At 44.6% G+C, this 19,346-nt stretch overlaps 1 pseudogene; it reads left to right on the forward strand.

Moving 5' to 3' along the window:
• LOC133354565 (PDZ and LIM domain protein 3-like) overlaps positions 1 to 19,346 on the forward strand; it is a 127,271-nt pseudogene that overhangs the window by 63,982 nt on the left and 43,943 nt on the right.

The raw sequence follows: 19,346 nt of genomic DNA on the forward strand, positions 1-19,346 counted from the left end.
TATGCCATATAACCCAAAAACCTCTATTATAGTCAATATTACGTCTCTGATTTGCATATTTTCCTGATCCATGTTGTCCCTCTTTCGGTCTCTCAGTATAAAATTAAAAGCGTGAAACTTGATGATGATCTACAGATGCTCGCAAGAGCTTGGTCAGAGTGCTTTTGGACATTGAACTTGATCATGAATAGGCCTCCTTCACAAGAGTAAAATTGCACCTCAAAGAGTTCACGCCTGGTTCTGAATACCTTAAAGAGAAATTGAATTGAGTTAATATTTGTAGAAGCAGAAAGCCTGACTAATACAAGCGCACACACGGGATGGATGGACACACAGACAATCTCCTGTTTTATTGAGGTTAGGATAAAAATGTCCATGCAAATAGTCACATTTCACCAACGTTATTTTACCATCTTCACGTGTACGTGACAAATTTCTAAATGTTGGCCCAGATCTTTGAGTGTTCAGAGTGGCAGCTTTTGTGAGGTAGACTTGACATTACCCTATTACAGTTTACGACTCTCCCCTCAAATATATTTATTTTAAAATCCCAGAACCTCGGCGTTTAGTACTGTTCGTAGCTGGCCACGTGGGATTTTGGGCCTTTGGGCCTATGCTCAGAAACTGTGATTAAATAACATTAATCAACAAAAACATTGGTTTCAATAAACTCTCCCCTAAGCAGCATATCTCTCTCGCTCTCTAATATGTGTTGCAAATTGTAGGGATTTTAAAGAGACACCGAACTAAATAACATTACAGAAATTGCACTGATAGGGGAAAAGAAATTTTGTTATTGCGGTGCCATCCATTAGATAATTTGGCTTTGAGAATGGAAAATCGTGGCTTCTCGATAATAATGATTTTTCATTTTGTGGGATAACAGAATGGCCAGCCAAATGTGTCGCAACACTCCTCTGTTGGCCAGCAGCATGACACAACACTGGCAATGTTCTGAAATGATCTTTCCGACGAGTTGTCTGCCTGACAGGAAATGAATGGGGGCCATGTGGTGGTGGCATTGCCGATGATGTCATGTTGGTCTTGCACACTTGGCAAACCTTGCCCGTGCCGGAAGAAATGGGACCGTGTATTTTGCGGGAACCCTGAATATCTGAGGTTGGCCAAAAGCCACCGCCTGAGCCATTAATCAGCAGTGAATAATTGCCGGGGAATTTATTGCGCCGTGCGTGTTCATGTGTTTGTGAATGGTCGTCTGTTTGCTTGGTGGATAGATACTATATGTAAGATTGTGTGTGTGTGTGCGTCATAGACCTGTGCAAGGTATTGGTGTGTGTGTGGAGCAGAGTGAGGTTGCGTTGGCAGGGTCATGTAGCTCGCATCTGCAGCCTTTGTTTGGCCGGATAGAGGGGACTAAACAGGTGTGGCACAGGACGAGAGACGCTTTTGAGCTGATGTCGTACGAGATGATTTGGAGCTGAGTGAACTGGCCTTTGTGGAGGAGGATCGTGAAGGATGCTACTGGGCACTTGGAGGTATTTGCCCTCCAGCAACAATGGAGAGCGGAGGAGCGACACTCAGAGTGATGTGGTGGGCCTCTCTGAGGCTTGGTTCAGTCTCAACTGTGTGCTTGACAAAACCGGAACTGGGAAAGAGAAAGCAGGTTGGCATTGTGTTGATGCCACCGTCAACTCATGTGCAATGTTGACATTAATAGGCGCTCACTGATCTTCGTGAGTTGTTTTCTTCTCATATAGTGTCAGTGTTGTGCTGTGCGTGTCAGTCTTCGTGTATTTAAACGCAGGTTTATACAAGGGGTAGAGAGATCCTGGAAGGAAGTCTGGGGAGGAAGCGTTACGTTTTACTGCTTAGTTTATTAATCAGTTAATGTTTGTGTAGGGGACTTAAAGTGGTTTTTTTTGCACAAGAAGTGCATTGTTTCATATGCATAGCAACTTTACAATACAAGCATCACGATTTGTTTTTCTGGAATGTTGACCTAAGTTTTGTTGTGCAGTCAAAACGGTCTAGGGAAAGCAAAATTCCACCTTGTAAATGATTCAATTACAGGAAATCTTTGTTTCATATCTTTCACGTGGGTAGCACGCACTGGCCAGCGTGGTAAAGTATGGCTAAACAGCCCCCACGACCTGCACCCGTGTCGAGAGGGTTTCATTCAGCGGTGCAACCTCTCTGTAGACTTTTACAATTGTCGGTTTATACCGAAGTCAGTACCATGTTTAAAGTCTGCAATGGTAGGGTAGACATTTCTACATTAAATATATGAAATGAGGAAAATAATATAGCTAAACGTGCTTGGCTATCAAAAGTCAAGTTTTGAAATGAAATACGACTGGTTTGTATTCAGTAGCGGAGTAGTAAAACAATGTGTTCGCTTTCATCTCGGTGGTGGAGTCTGCAAGGGCCCTAAATAAACACGGCGTGTTACTCAAGTTTCAAATAATGTTAGGTGCAGAATTAATAATTCCACGCTCGTATTTTCCAGAATGTCCTTCACGAACATTTATCATCGTGAATGTGTGTGCTTTTAAAGGAGTAAAAAAAAAATCTATATATTTTGTATCTTATTAAAAATTGGGGGGAAAAGCGTTTCTCAGAGCACATTGGTGCTAGGTAATTGGCACGGGCAATTTGAGTTTTTGTGGTAAACCGTGTGATGTGTTTCAAAAATGGTAAATTCATAGGATTTATCAATAAGGAGTTACTTAAATTCAAATGTAATTGTGTTTATGAGCGATGTTGCAAGTGTTATGGCTTCGGAAGCACAACCTCCCCTCGCCGTGTCGTTCATGAGTGTTGTTTGACCGCGCTCCACAGATAGATGGGTCCGTTCATTTTAGCGCCCCCACAGTCGATTGTATTCCATCTACTTAGCATCTTCCATGTGGTAGAAGATAATACATCAAAACTATCTACAGAAATAGAAATGCACATGAGGTTTTATCAGGTTTTAAAACATCTGTATATTTTGTATACACAACCTTTGTTTATACATATTCTTAGGTTTTTTCCGGTAAAGTCACGTAGGTAAAAAATTAAAATTAATAAAAGTAAAATAAAAAGAAAATAAAAATCACGACGTTTCGGAGGCAACACAAGCTTCCATCTTCAGGTGGAACCGTCACAGCACGAGCAGTGACGGTTCCACCTGAAGACGGAAGCTTGTGTTGCCTCCGAAACGTCGTGATTTTTATTTTATTTTTATTTTACTTTAATTAATTTGAATTTTTTACCTACGTGACTTTACCGAAAAAACCTAAGAATATGAATCCTTGCAGTCACGAAAGCTTCAAATCTTTGTTTATACACTTTTGTATTGTGGTTAGTTGTTATTTTATATCTCCAGCTGGGTTAAAATCTGGTTAGAGTGGCTCGCCTTACACTTGGATGATTTTGAATTCAAATCCCAACTGGAAGTTGACTCAGCCCCATCATCCCTCCGGGTTGAATCAAGCGAGTGCCGCTTTGTGGGAAGTAAACTTCAGTCGTCCTAAGAAGAGGCTGTCCTCTGTCATGGGAATGTTGAATTTCCACCGCTGAGTCAAGGCCACCAAGAGAGATGAGTGGTGTTCCATTGTCCCTTTGAACAGGGAGATACTTTGACATTGATCAGTGGCATTAATGACATGTCAATCAGAACTCTTGTGTGTGTGGCCGTGTGGATGTGTGTGTATGTGTGTGGAGAGTAGTAGTGTAGCGGTTAGCGCGCTGCACTACGAACCCGGCGACCCAAGTTCGATGGCCAAAACCAGTGACGATTATCTGAATCGGTCTTGGGTCTCCCCTAGGTCGACTCACCCACCCCCTTGTATCCCGTACCAGCCTTCATCGGTGCTCTATAACAGCACTTGCCCCTACAGTCTGTCAAGGCTACATGGAGGATCTTTGTCTGTGTGTACATGTGTCGGTTCAGAAAGTGTTTTCGAGTGTGTGGAGTGGCGTTGTGCAATTGTCAGCCAAGATTCCAGGGATATGACTCCTCAATAGGTGACCTCGAAGCTGATGCAATCCCTAAGACTTGTTTTAAATCTCTAGGGTTTAGGCCACATGGTGTCTGAGCATTGCCTAGTACAGTGAAACCTTTGCTTGAAAGACCCATCTGTTTGCTTTCTGTCGTACACAGCTGTTTGGAGAGAGAAATTAAACTGGGCACAAATATCAGGAGGACATCTGGTTTTATATGGTTGTGCTGAATGTATTGGTTTTTATGTTTTTTAAATAAATAATAATATACATTTAAAATCCCCCCCTCCTCCCACTCTGTCAATCCACAGCTGCATCGGGGCGTCCCCATGTCGTGTCAGACTATACTTCACCACCATGCTGGTCATTATTTGTTGGGGAAAGAGAAGGGCTCAGAACTGGTTCAGATGTCATTCGCCTCTGATATTCGCCATGGCTGGGAATTAAACTCAGGTCACTCGGTTCATAGCACAGTGCACACTAACCACTGCACCCCCCCCCCCCTCTCCTTTGTAGCACAGTAATTGGGTTATGGGAATGGGTTTTGCAAAGAGCTGGTTAATATGACGTGTTCATATATATTTACGAAATAATGTCCTATTTTGATTTATTGGAGTAATTGTAGATAAAGATCTGTTCATTCTTCGCCGAGATGAATTAAAAAGGCCATTACTTTTGGTAATGGGGTGTAACTGCATAAACCGTGAAGATATACAGAGCAAGTCATGGTGGTGGTGCATGCCTGTATCCCAGTGACTTGGAGTCTGGGCCGATTGTGTTTGTGTAACATTCCCACATAAAGGGTCAATGTAGCTGGGTGCAGCAGGCCGTTCAGCAGTTAGGATTTTAAAGTAAACAATATTATGTTGTTTAAGTGTCAATACATTGATAAAATCCAGCAATGTTCAATCCACCAATGGATGAAGGCCTGCCCACACCATATTGTTAACGGGGGTGGGGGAGGGGGGTTTTGAACATACTTCACCGCGCTGGTCAGTGCGGGTTGGTGCATGTGCGGTAGGTCAGGGCCTGGTCCTGATTTCACTGTCCACTGATGTGAGACGTGGCCAGGAATCGAACCCGGGTCGCTGGGTTCATAGTGCAGCACACTAAACACCACTGGAGCACCGGAGTTTGAGTGTTATTCCCACATAAATGTGGGTATTCTCCAGGCACTTGGGATTCCTCCGACATGGAGAAATACTTCAAAAACTGGCCAAAAAAAATGCCGAGCAGGACTGTCTCGAACAGCCTTAACTTGCCGAGGTTTTCCCAGCTCAACATATAAGTTATTGCGGCTGCTGTGTTATTCAAGACGATGTACTATATATCTTCTCTTTGAGCTTGGAGACCGCACACCATCACCCTCCTCTGGGCACAAGCTGCAGCCGACTCCCCGTGCTCTTCAGTGCTCCCGACTCGACGAGAACACCCCCACAGCCAAACAAAGCTGGGCCTGCGGCTCGGACAGGATCGTTAATCACGGCGCAGGCAAGGCGGCACGTTTAAAAGGAAGGTTCTGGCACAGGAGTCAAAGACGTCACAACGGACCCTTTTCTCCATCGGTAACTCCGCAACGAGCGGGTTGGGCGGCCGGGGTTTTGGGTGAGGGGGCAGAGCCGGGGGTGCAGGGTCATATCTCCCTGGGCTGTGCGTGGATTTCATAGTGAGCTTTACCATAATTATTAACGCTGAAGGATGCTCGGGCGAGTCGAGCTAGAGTTACCATTAGGAAGGCCGGGTTTACATATTGCTCTGGCTTCACCGCCGCAAAATTATGATTTTTTTTAAAACGCGTATGTGCAATCAAGGGTCACAATTACTCATGTCCTTGTAATGGTCATCATCAACCTCTCGAAAATTGTTGAAGCAAAAGAGACGAAAATAATCTCTCGTGACGTGATTTTCATGAAAATGCTGAAGGGTCCCAATGTAACGGTGTCTCCCGTGGAATCACGAGGGATCGTATATTGAGGTGGTATTTCAAACTTTTTGCTGGATTTTTTTGGCCATAGCCCCTCTCCAACATCCTCCTCCTCTGCTCCGGTGGGTGTGCACGCTGCTGAGAGGCTAGTTCTTGAGTAATTTGAACAGCCGCACGCAACACTACCCACAAACCAGAAGCTCCACGATTAAACATGTTGACACTTTTGTGATACTTCTTGGAAGTGGGTGCACGAGCACAAATAACAACAACAACAACTCAACACAATTGACAATGACACTGTCTTAAAATGAATAATGCACGAAATGGGACCTTTTGGGCGATGGACTTCATTCAAATGAGTTTATGCGTGCGTATTTGACTTTTGAAGGGTTTGTCTGTCACTAAACATTGACTCATGGATTACTTCTTCTTCTACTTTCATGCGTTTATCCCACTCATGTGTGGTCCGCTGTCCTTGCAAACCTTCTCCACGCTGCCCTGTCCTGGGCCATCTCTCTTTCCGCTCCTCGGGCCACCGTGTCCGATCGCACCACATCGCCCCCCCCCACCTCTTCTTCTGCCTTCCTCTTGATCTCTTTCCTTCCACTTGCATCACTTGCACTCTCTGACCTGCATAATTTCCCTGTGGTCTCTCCACTCATGGATCACTGTTATACTAGAATGTAGAGCTCACTAGCGCATGTACCTAACTCTTTCTCTGGTGTCTATTGCTCTCATGTTATATTTGCGCGGTTCTTTTGATTGCCATGTTTAGTTTATGACCATTAAATACCTAGCTTGTTAGTTGCACGATATTCTTGAAGGGTCCTGTACTTGTCCTCTGCAATATTGATGTTGTATTTATCTGTCTGTTGTTGTTGTTGTCTTCGCACACCACAGACCTCCCTTGTAAAATACCCGGGCAACTGGATGAACGGGACCGTCATCCATGTACCAAATAAAATACACTCGAAGCTAAAACTGTTCATATGGCAATTTGACGGTTGTTCTCATCTAGAAACATTCTTAAAACTAACTTTCTATCAGGGCCCCATGGTGTACTGTATAGTCTCCCAACTATAATGCTCTCATTTTCTTTCATCTCCTTATCTCTCTGCCATTGGCCAACACATTGTCCAGCATATATATTTTTTTACTTTTAAGGCCACAGTGTTATTGAGCTCCAATGATTGTCACTAATTTGGCCAGGCCATTATTACAACACGTTGGATTCCCTGAATCAGGACATCGCTTGGGCTTTCCATTGGTACAAATTCTTGTTTTGATAAAACTCTCTTGCTAAGCCACTAATCTCATGTTTACACAAAGGAAGATTAAAGTCAGTAGTGTGTGTGTGTGTTGCTGACGTTTTCAGATGTGTCTAGTGTTTACTTTTGTGACACTAAATCTCACTTATAAGCTGAATGTACACCAGTGTGGTTATTCTGGCAAGCTCTGTTTCATGATGAACAGAAGCACTACGCCCTCCAAAGTTTAGATCTTTTACTTTATTTAGAGAGCTTGTAAGACCGGACACATTTTAGACGTGTACTTGAACAGCCCCTTGTCAATCCACTGCTGGATGATGGCCTCCACATGATGTGTGTTTCATGACGGTTGTTTGACCATACCTAAACATTTCTGACTGTGCGAGTTGGTGAATCCGAGATACACAGACACGGGGGCACAGAAGTACATTACAACAATGTATTTTTGCTGCGCTGCCCTCTGCTGCCCAAAATGTGGTCCCACAGCCTACAACACCTGTTGTGCATGATGGTTGCATGTTCGCGGTTTAGGCTTAAACTTGCTTAGCTTTCGATGTTGAATAAATAACAACTTTTCTGAGCCTATTTTGTGAATCCCATGAGACAGTATGCAACCGTGATCCTCCTGTCCAACACAGGAATCGTAATATGATGAATTAAATATGCTTAGAATAAACGTAATAAACAAAGCAGCATGGCGCAGACTAAAATTCCAATGTATGGGCACTAGGGCGGACAGCACTGGGATTAATTTTGTTCTCTATCTGAAACACCTTGCAAATGCGAGCTTATCTAGAAACGTGCGTTTAGAGCAGGGGTGGAGAACGTCCTGGCCCGCGGGCCGTATAAGGCCCCACGAAATCACTTGGTCTGGCCCTGCCAAGGCAACCGCAGGCGGGACTCGAAATTCAATAAATCTAGGAGCAAACCTGGAAAAGCAGTTGCGAGTAGCAGCAACATCATCAATACCAGCTAACATCACACGCCTCACCAAAGAGAAGCAGTTCCAGCCATCACATTAGGGGTGAGTTAATTAAATGTTTGACCAAATATAACAGGCTCATTTTGAAGTTGATAATTTTGCATGGCCCGCGAATGATGTTATAGATATCCAAATGGCCCTTGGCAGAAAAAAGGTTCCCCACCCCTAGTTTAGAGTATTTGGCTGCTATAAATTTCCACGTGATAAGCCGCTTCGTTGAGCTATCATTTGTGGCCATGTCTAGGAAGCTAAGCAGGGTTGGCTCTGATCAGTATTTGGATGGGAGAATTGGCAAGTATGTCTTAATAGTGGCACTTATCCTGCCAGGCAAGTGTTCTCACCTTGTGCTGTGTCGTTTTCGGGTGATTTCCGGTTGCGAGGCATCTTGTCCGACTGAAACAATTTCAGTTTTCTGCCGGAGCTCCTAACATCACAACCCACGGTGCAACCCGAAAGCACGTCAGAGGAGATGCGCAATTAATGCCGTCTTTTTGAAATGTCGTAGAACAGAGATAACTGTTTGGATTAAAGTCTTCAAATACATAATCGAGATATGAACACTTTGACCCACATATGATTGTGCTTAAGCAGCACAACTGCCTAGAATTCCACCGCAGGTCAATGCAGTTCCTTGCCAAATTTTCCAGTACTTGGCCAATTTTCAAAGTATAACTCAAATATTAACTTGCTGAGGCTGCACTTATGTTTAAACGCCATATGTGTATCTTGTTGTATTGTACACAGCATACACATGTGTAAATTAATTAACATTAAGCTCATAATTAATTTCACAATATGGGGTTTGTGGCGTATGCTGTTGTGTTTCTGCACGGTTTAATTAAATGTGTTTGGCAGATGTACGAATCGTCAACAAAGGGACTCCAAAAACAAACCGCTTGCCTTTTTTCCTCCTTGCTGTAGGGCATGGTAAAGGACCACAATTGAGCAATCGCATCTGGATTTTGTTTACAAAATAACAGCGTGTTGTTTCAGGCAGATGGCTGTTTATACAGTGACTTGCACAGGCATACAACAACCGTGGCAAATGTGCGTTAAACATCCTGCAAATATTTCACATTTATATGCCTCTAACGGCTCGGATTAGTCCACATTATCTGATACTAAAAGATTTTTATTTTATTTTACCAGGTAAGCACACTGAGCTATACAGCTCTTTTTCAGGAGCGACCTGGCCACATATGATGGCTCAACGTAGTGGCTTATCAGGTGGAAATTTACAGCAGTCAAATACTCTAAACGCAAGTTAATTATAAATGCGGAGGAGAAAAAACCTCGAGGACCGAGAGAAAAAATCCACGCGACCACGGGGAGAACATGCAAACTACAAATTTACAGGCGACGAACCTATGACCTGTTTACAGTGATCCCTCGTTTATCGCGGTTAATGGGGACTGGAACCCCTCGCGATAGGTGAAAATCCGCGAAGTAGGATTGGCCCCCTAGGAATTTCCGTATATGTATGTGTGGGTACCAGAATGTTTAAAATATGTATATTTATACTTTATATATATATTTTACTTAAATCTATTTAATTATAAAACCTTAATATTATACATTCACTCTCTCTCTCTCTCATACGATACGTATTATGGTGTTCTACACTCACCAATGACAGTAGTATCTTGAGACTTGACTCCAGTAATGACGACGACGACGATGACAATGACAATGACAGACCTGTGCAGTTCGATGAATGTGATGATGAATGATGATGATGATGGTGTTACTGCACAGGTATAATGAGGCCTTTAAATCAGTTCGAAAAATCCGCGATGCACTGAGGCTGCGAAACTTGAACCGCGAAGTGGTGAGGGATTACTGTACCATGTGAGGCCATGAACATCTCGCCACCACGGCGAGATGTTAGCGCTGGGTACAGCAGGCGGTCAGCAATCTGGGAGGTCCATAAGCTTCCAGAGGTTCTCACTGCTGGCCATGGTGAGTTCAGGGGTGGACCCAGACCAGTTGTGATGTTTCCGTGATCACTGGCTAAGTGGGCCCAGAGGCCCAGAAATCAATGGCCCTGGGCCATTCCAGCTCAGAATATTGACCTTGTGACCAAACTCTGGGAGCCATGTAGGATTTGATGGCTCCCAGAGCCTTCCCGTTGTATATATTTATTTAGTTTTTCAAGGAAACAAGAAAACAGCCTGAAACACAAGTTAGATGGTGGAATTTTTTTTTATATATATAGGAATGCCACTGACCAGTTATCTCATACCCATCGTGAAGTGTGGTATGCTGTTCGAGAAAGATCAGGGCAGTGTTTTTGGTGATTGTGTGTTTTTTTTTGCTTAACTCGCTTTTTGGTTGTGTGAAAAATCCAATTATGGAAGCCTTTATCAAATTTCCAAAAATCTTTTAACAATACGTTTTGTGTGGCGTGTCGTTTTGAAGGTAATAACCGAAAGTGCTATAAAAATGCGGATTATTCATAGGCAAAGCCAATGGCTCTTTACATACACGAGCCTTCATGCAGAATCGCCATCCCAGCGTAGATGAAGATTTGTATTTCGCCTGGGTACGTCCGACACCACGCTGTTTTATGAGCATTTATTCCTCATCAACACCACACAAGTGCACAAGTAAATGAAACAAAAAAATTGGTGAGCATCATGTGTATATGAGGGATGGTGATGGTGTGGAAGGTCTTCGTCCAGCAGCGGGTAGACACTGACTTTTGATGATGATGATGATCAAAACTTAACGGTATTTCTAGCTGTTTACCAAACAATGCTGTAAATGAACATATGCAAATCAAACACGTCAACACAATCGTAAAATCACAATCACAACAAACTAATGAGCAAAAGCAAACGTGCCCAAATAATGGTTTTCGTTGGCATGATTAGACCCTTATTTCTTTCAACACTCTGCAGATAAATCACTGTGTTGAAACCAGCTCACATTCTTAGATAATGCCTGTGTTTACACACCAGCACACTAGCTGCAGCATATGACATTTGCAAAAAGATAAGGACACCTTTCATCGTGACAATACTACGGTGTGGGTGTAATTATGGTAGCTTTTACTATGGCTATTGTTTGTGTGGCATTTCGACCAGCTCTTATGAGCTCGGCAGGTTTGTACTGCCACATTTCAGTCCCAGCTGTTGTGTTTACCTGTAGTTTACAAAGAAATATTGTTTTTTAATTTATTAAAGTTATGCTTACTCAAGTTAAAGTCTCGCCACGATCAAATCAATGAGGATCAAGGGTGGCACTGTTCTTCATTGAGAGCCCTTGGCCCATCTTAGGAAATTCCACATTCCTACGGCAGGGGACAATCGTCCAATAGAACGACCCACTGATGACTCTGCTGGTAGCGGAACTGGTTTCAACGAGTCCAGAGGGATTATGGGGCCGAGTCGACCTCTGGCTAAGATTCTGACTCTGAAACAAGGACGACAACCTGACCCACGTGACTCCACGTTTAGACTCGTGGCGGATGATTTTTTACGTATTAGAACGTGAACAGCAGGATATGCTGAGTTGACTATGGCGGTTAGCTTTGAATAAGCGTTACAAGTGTGTGCCCATGACCCAATTGCCTGTAATGTGTTCTGTCCCAGTCAGATCTTGGACGGTAAAACGGGTTGAGAATAGTGCTTGGATGGGCTACCACGCTGCATGGGCAGGTTGTTCTGGGCTGCTGTGGGGATACTTAGTGGTCAACAAAAGGCAGTAGAGTGCTGTTGTGCTGTACTTCTGTGCTCCCACGTCTATGCTCCACACTTCGCTACTTGGTGAAAGGTGATACAATAACTGCCGTGTGCAATGGCGAGGCAGTTGGGGGTTAATAAATGGCTGGGCTTACACGCACGTGAGCGTAGAGTGATACGTGTGTTTGCACGTACGTACGAGCGCTCCGTGACTGACCACCTCTTTAACCCTCTGCTTTCAGGCAGGAGACGAAGCTGTGGTCGCCGAACGTTCAGGATGAGGAGGGCAGAGTTCATCCGTTCAAAGTGAACCTGGAGGCTGAGCAACAGGTACGGACGGGTGGCGGAGTTACCGGTTGCTTTGTTGAAGTAGACGCCTACTGCAGCAGTTTTTTTTTATTGCTGTGGTTGTCTCACCCGAATGACGATTGCTTGTGTTGCGATCGAAACGTCGTGATCTGTTATTTTTCTACCTACGTGACTTTACCGAAAGAACCAAAGAGTATGAATTCATGTTTAATGAGTACAAATTTCTACGACCTATGTGCGTTCATAAACATGGCCATTTACGAAATAAATATTTTAAAAGGTGAAAAGGGTCCCAAATAAACACAGAGGAGACGCCTGCTTGGACTTACACTGAGAGACTGGAGCGAGGAACGCATGGATTGTAGAACGTACGCAGGTCAATGGCTTAATACTGGTAGAAACCACCTGGTTCCACCAGCCCACAGGGGATTATTGTGTCCGTCCGTCGTGCATCCAAAAATGGGAGGGGTGGGGCTGGGTGGAGAGGGGAGGGTGGGGAGGAGCTGGGTGGGGAGGGTGGGGCTGGGTGGGGAGGGGCTGGGTGGGGGGTGGGAGGAGTGGGGCTGGGTGGGGAGGGGCTGGTCACCCCGTGGTGCCCTTATAAAACTCAACGTTTAACCTACTCACGCCGGCTTGTGCCCGCCCTCACAGTCGGCCATATTTGCGGAATACACCACGCCGCCGTTGACCCTGGCCATTGACCGAGCAACCCAACGTTCCTACCAGCTCCCTCCACAGGAATGTGTTTCAAACAGTAAAGCAAAGTGGGTGTGCTTGCGCAGGGCTCGTTGCTAGAAGGGATGATGGCCGTTGGTCAAGAATAATGATGGAGTGGCAGGCAAGGAAAGGAACACGTCTGAGACTACGTCCATTGGGAAGATGGAGCGATGAAATCAATCTTAATTTGAAGCTTTCGTGACTGCAGGACTCCATACTTTTGGTTCTTTCGGTAAAGTCACGTAGTTAGAAATAAATAAAACAAATCACGACGTTTCGATCGCAACACAAGCGGTCGTCATCAGGCAACCGCTTGTGTTACGATAGAAACGTCAGTGATTTGTTTGATTTTATTTCTAACTACGTGACTTTACCTGAAAGAACCAAAGACGATGAAATCAGTTAAAATGCAGGTGGTGCGAGGTGGATCATTAGAGGAGTTTGGGAGGTGGCAGTTGCTTGGGAAGGCCTTAAAATAGCTTGATCATGGCTGATGATGGATATTGAATTAATTATTGTTATGTATGTATGTATGTTGAACTTCTTTCGCACCGTATGTAGTCAACCGTGCTAATCGAGGTGCTTAAATGTATGTAGCGGCACATGCCAGAATGTTAAAATGCTCAGGGCGCACCTCCTGCATTAAATAAAGGCTGGGTTGATGAGCTGTGCGTCATCTTGTTTACATAGTTGTCATGGTGACGGAATAAGGAGGTCACATTCCATTTCAGATTTGAATTACAATTGTCCCATTGAAGAGGAAGGATTAAAGCCAACAATAATGCAGCTTATTGCAACAAAAAAACGCACAAACATGGGGCTTTTATACATAGTTCTGTACCTGGCAATTCCAAAGTTGTTACTAATGATTTTTTTTATTTCACCACAAATAAAGAATGATAGCATCTCATTTTGCTTGAGCATTTGCCGAGTGTTTTACCCCCCCCCAGTGCGCTGTGGAATTTGACGGTGTCGGGACGCCCTTTAGTTTCGCGCACAAAAAAAAACCGTGGCCACAGTTAAATACGCCTTTGACGAGCCCTCTGCGTCCCAAGAGGGCACGTGTAGAATACTAAACGAAATGCACTCGGAGAAGCCGACCCTTCCAACAACAATGATATCCTCAAGGCCTGCCACACGAGGAAAAGAAAGCCCTCGCATGATCTCGTAACGTTATTCAAGTGAAATGTGCGAAACGTATATTAACTTCATATTTCGACCAAATGCTCAGAGAGCTCGTGTACGTCTGTATCGATATAATTATTTATCGTCAGCCACGATATATCCACTGCAAGATGTAGGCCTCCCTAAATGTGGACATTAGGCCCGGCTAAGTCCTTAGTGATACAAGGATCCATCGAGCTGACATGCTTGAAGGCAATAGTGTGTGTGTGTCGAGGAAATATTGGATGTGCTCAACATATTTAAGAGCGTCCCATCTGCTCAAAACCCATTCTACCCACCGTAGTAGGCTCCTTTGTGGGGTATTGGCGATTAAGAAAACATAAAAGCCAACTCGGCACATTTTGGCTGTGATTTACCCCAAAAACACTTAGGGCACCGTGCTGTGCAGAATGTCCCACATCTCCTTGTTAGGGGTGTTTATTTTTGGGCTTGTCAAACTGCCTCCTGTAACTCAGCCTCCGGCTGTTTGGCAAATACAGGGCCTCATTTAGCCTGGATGTGGTGCAGTAAACGAAAACACAAGCCCTCCCAACATTTTTTTCGAGTTTCCATCTTAGCATTTCACTACTTTGCGATACAGTGCCATATCACATTGTGTAGATTACTAATGCGGAGTTCTACTTATGTTGAATTGTGCGTGGGTATACGTCATGCATATCAAGCGGGGAGCGATGGTGCGCAGTCATTAGTGCACGACGCTACGAACCCCCGTCGACCCGAGTTTGATTCTCGTTCACGGCCAACGTCGATGGCGAATATCTGAACCGGTCGACTCAGCCTTAAATTATTACTTGGTGTAGTGTGTTAAAACATCAGAGACTGGGGAGATAGAGGCAGCCGAATATTGTTGTGACCACACGGCTCCCCTCGTGCGCTGGGTTAACTGTCATCAATTCTCGCTAACAACACTTGCCCCAACAGCCCACGTAAGCTATACGGGGGTTCTTTGTCGTTACATATAGTGCAATGAACATTTACGTGTGTGTGCATTTAATTCGGTTGGAAAATGTTCCTGATTAAATTTAATCATCTGTGTTTAACAGTTACTACTGCTGGGATATGAATGGCATGTACGTTTGATATGTTTATACACACAGAAGAGCTATAAAGAATTTAAAAGTGTAGTTTGTTTTTGCATTAAGATCAACACTGCAGAGATGTATGAGTGCTGAAGATCATTGTATTACCACTGTTTAATACATTCTCCTCGCAGCTCTAAAGTTGTCTCATGTATGCCACGTGTTTCCAATGCTTGTGCAGTGGTTACCAGCAGCACATGCTGGACTTACAATTCAGATCTCGATTTGAAGTTTTCGTGACTGCAGGGATCCATACTCTCTGGTTTGACTCCATCGCTTGTCACTGCGGGTGAAATAACGGGAGCAAAGTTTCTTAAAATCCCAGCCATCGTGAAACGGGCTCACCACCGTTAGTCGATCGGCAGGCCGTGTGTTGGTGGTGTTCATGCCTGGGCTCACCCACCCCCCCTTCCCGACGCGTCCGGTCAGCAAGGAAGAGTAGACGATACGCCCCCCGGAGCTCCGTCTAGTCAAGGTCCCCTCCGCCAGTGAGTGGTGCGAGCGGGCAATTTCAGGGCTGCACCCTTGCTCAATTGCTCCCAGAAGTACGTCCGCAGGAACCTTGCACAAAGCGTGCTCTGCTCAGCGCCCCGCGTGAGAACTGTGTAACCGGCACAACGGCACCGCCGCATTCTTCTAATTGTGTCCGGCCCATCGCAAAGGTGTTGACACGGTATTCTAATCCGCCTCGTTCTTCCCGCTCGATGGATTTTGCGCCAAACACATAATTTCGTCTGCCAGGTGCGGAGGTGTGCACCTGTGATTTTACCTGCAGCTTGCTGAGGGTGACGCTCACTCATAAGCTGCTCCAGCGATTGAACTCCACGTTGTTTGTCATAACTTAAAAAAAAACGTTACTTTTTGCAGGGCGATGAATGTAAACAAATGGATGATACCGAGTTTACTAGGGGTGTAACAGTTTTCTCCCTGCTGCGAAGGTTTTTCGCGGTTCTGCCGTACAGCACTCAAGCGTGGTGTTGTTCGGCTTGATGTCCGACGTTTCGATCCACGTGCCGGTAGCTTCTCTTGAAATTTGAGTGTCACTTCTGAAGAAGCCCCGAGTGCTTGGAGCAAAACGTTGGACATCGCGCCGAACAATAACAACAACAGCGACAGCGATAACAACGACAACAACGCAGTTCGACCTGAAAACAACATCTGAGAGCTGTTCCCTCTCTTGAGATGAAAATTACATTTGTGATTCGTGGTCGCATTTCAATTCACGAATCGATCTTCTCCTTAACGATGTGGTGAATGCAAGCAGCCTCGAGTGGCTGGAGGGAGTCGTGTGAAAATGGTTACCTGTAACATCTTTGAATCAACAAACAGTGAATCTTGAGCGCACAATTAATTCCATACACGTATTGTGAGCTTGGGGGTCTATTGGTGGCACAGTGGTTAGAACACTGCCCAATGAGCCTGGCAAGCTGAGCTTAATTCCTGGGCACAGCCAGCATCAGTGGCAAGTGATTTCTCCACCAGTCTTAGACCTCTCCTTCACTAAACCCCCCGAACCAAAGTGGCTTGGGAAGACCATCATCCAGTAGTGGATTGACAGAGGGCTGTAAAGTATTCAACATTATTGCGAGCTTAAGAATCGATCTTAATCGCTGTACCAATGCATTAATGCACTGCTAAAGTGTGGTGTCCGTGGTGTGGTCCTTTTTAAATGGTCCCTAGCAGCACAGAAGCTGACTCTTTTTGACAATCGGACCAGATTCGTCACTTTCACAGGATTGGCCAAGTGGCTCAGCGGGTTCATAATTCCCAATTCGCGCCACTGAGCCAGGACCGATGAGATCCTGGGCTGCCACCTGTGCTGATAGGAAGTTCTCAAGGGTAGTGCGTATGTATTTTGAACTTCTTTCACACCGTAGGTAGCCATCCAGGCTAGTCGGAGGTGCGGGGGAAGAACAACAAACCAAACAAAGTGCGTGTGATAGCTTGAGTCCACTCGATATAAATTTGGTTTATTATTTTCATTGGCCGATGATTTTTGTTTGTTTATCAACGTTGCTGTGCACAGGACTCAAAGGCCCAAAATGCTGAGCCACTAGCAAGGGAACAGCGCTAAGCATTAACAAAACACAACTGGCAGTTAAACTTTCCTGACGAGGGGAAAAAATATATTCAATCGGTGGCATTTCGGGAAATGTTCCTGTTTCATTGCACAGAAGTATAGACACCAGAGAGACGGAGTGAGTGATAGACTGCTTCATATAGGCTATGGGGCCCTGAAATAAATATAATGTTAAGAATGCTTTGAGATGAACAGTTTTAAACTGGCACACGAATAGTTACCAATTTGCGCACCTCCAATTATCACGGTTGGCTCCGGACGGTGCCAAAGGAGTTCAGCATACGTAAGTACACAACGCACGTAAACGAGCCGGCTTTACGCGTAAATGTGCCAGAACATTGACACGCGACGAAGAGGGAGGGGGAGCAAGGCAGAGGGCCGTCCAGGCAGCTTTGGATTCCACGTGAGTTGGACAGGTACCAACAGGTAGAGCGAACACAAAAGTCTCTTTCTTCACCTTCACGAGAAGTCAGCCCGAGTGAGGAGGTGCACTGGCGAGACCCGGCCTGCCTGATTTCTGTCCGCGCGCGCATTTGACAACTGCAAGGGGCGGGCGGGCGCGCGTGCTGAGTGAGCGTTTGGGCAGGCTCTGCGTGTCGTGCGCAGACACTGCGAGATTCTCGTAGGTGAAACTGAAACCACTTGGCATGCGCTGCAATGTCGGGCCAAGGGACCTACACTTTTTCCGCCGTTGTCTCAATCAAAAGTACGGACCTGTCAAGAGTTCGGCTCTCCGCGACCGGCCCTAATGCTGGAAAATTTAATAAGGCGCTTAATTAGGTCAGTTTGGTTATTTTTTTGTTTAACTGAAAAAATATAGCTCAGTGGGCCTTACCTGGTAAAGTAATACAAGTTTAGTTTAGGTTGTGGGTTCACATCGTGGCTCGGCTTGACTCAGCCACTACTCTGATTACACTGGTCAAAAAAAAAAAATTCTGGCCTGGACTTTTGCAGCTGTTTTAGACTAATTTCAGGGTGCTGATTCCAAATCTGAAGTCAGATTTGCTCTATCATATCTCATTTGATGCTATCGACATACCCCATTTTAATTGATTTTACCCAAAACTAACTCTGTCACTTATGATTGCAAGTTGTTGCGAGTCAGAGACTGCTTTAGTGTTAAAATATGGTGCTGTATTTTTAGGATAGTGTGTTTATAATATAATTTTGTGTAGATATCCACATTTATTTAACATTTTTCTTCCGCAGTTTTTATTGAAAATGCAATATTTGATATCTCAAAAACCTGATGTGATGGACAAAAACTGATGCCAGATTTGGAATCAGCACCCCAAAATTACCTTAGAACCGTTGGAATACCTTATGCCAGAAAAAGTGTGTTGACCAGTGCTGTCTGGTATTAGTGGAAAGCCAATACTGTAGTTTTCTGTGGACAGAGTGAATTCTGCCATAGTAATGTGGAATTTTCACCACTAGCCCTGGACCACCACCAGAGATGGGTTCCTACCAATGCTCATTTGAGAATGTATTTACGTATGTGTGTAGAACGTATTTGATCAATGATATTGATCATAGTGCATTAGCGATGCATAAAATGCACATTTTTACGATCTGATGCACTCAATGAATGGGCAGAGACAATGCCATACAATACAGTTTAAGAAATTGCAAACCCAGATCCAGTGCAATCTAATACAGCATTAAACGATTAAACTAATTCCATGTCAAATCATACAACATAAAAAACACCACAGTGTATAAAGGCACTAATGAATCATGATACACACTGTAATGCACGCTATGCATGAACTTCTTTCGCACCGTATGTAGCCAACCGTGCCAATCGGAGGTGCTTTTCCAGATTGAACGCGATAAGAGTTTATTCATATTGATGTTAGGACTGAAATTTTTTGTGAGTGTATGCCAAATGATAAAAAACAGAAGTGCCTGGAGACAACCTATACCTGGATGGGATGACAGGCAAACACAGCACCAGATGATCAGGAACCCAATTAAATCTAACGTCTCAAGCTGAATGTGTCTTCCCATGTGCTTTTGCGAGTTTTACTTTGTCTCTTTCCACATCCCGTCTGCCACTTCGTGGCTGCCTGCTGCGGTGGAGCGGAACGCAGGAGTTTATCTTGCAGAGCGAACGCTTGTCCATGATTTACGAGAAGCCCTTGGAGCACAACGAAACTAGGAAAAGAACA

The sequence above is a fragment of the Lethenteron reissneri genome, chromosome 47, assembly GCF_015708825.2.
Source record: "Lethenteron reissneri isolate LAM-NWPU_2019-01 chromosome 47, ASM1570882v1, whole genome shotgun sequence".
Lineage (NCBI taxonomy): Eukaryota > Metazoa > Chordata > Hyperoartia > Petromyzontiformes > Petromyzontidae > Lethenteron > Lethenteron reissneri.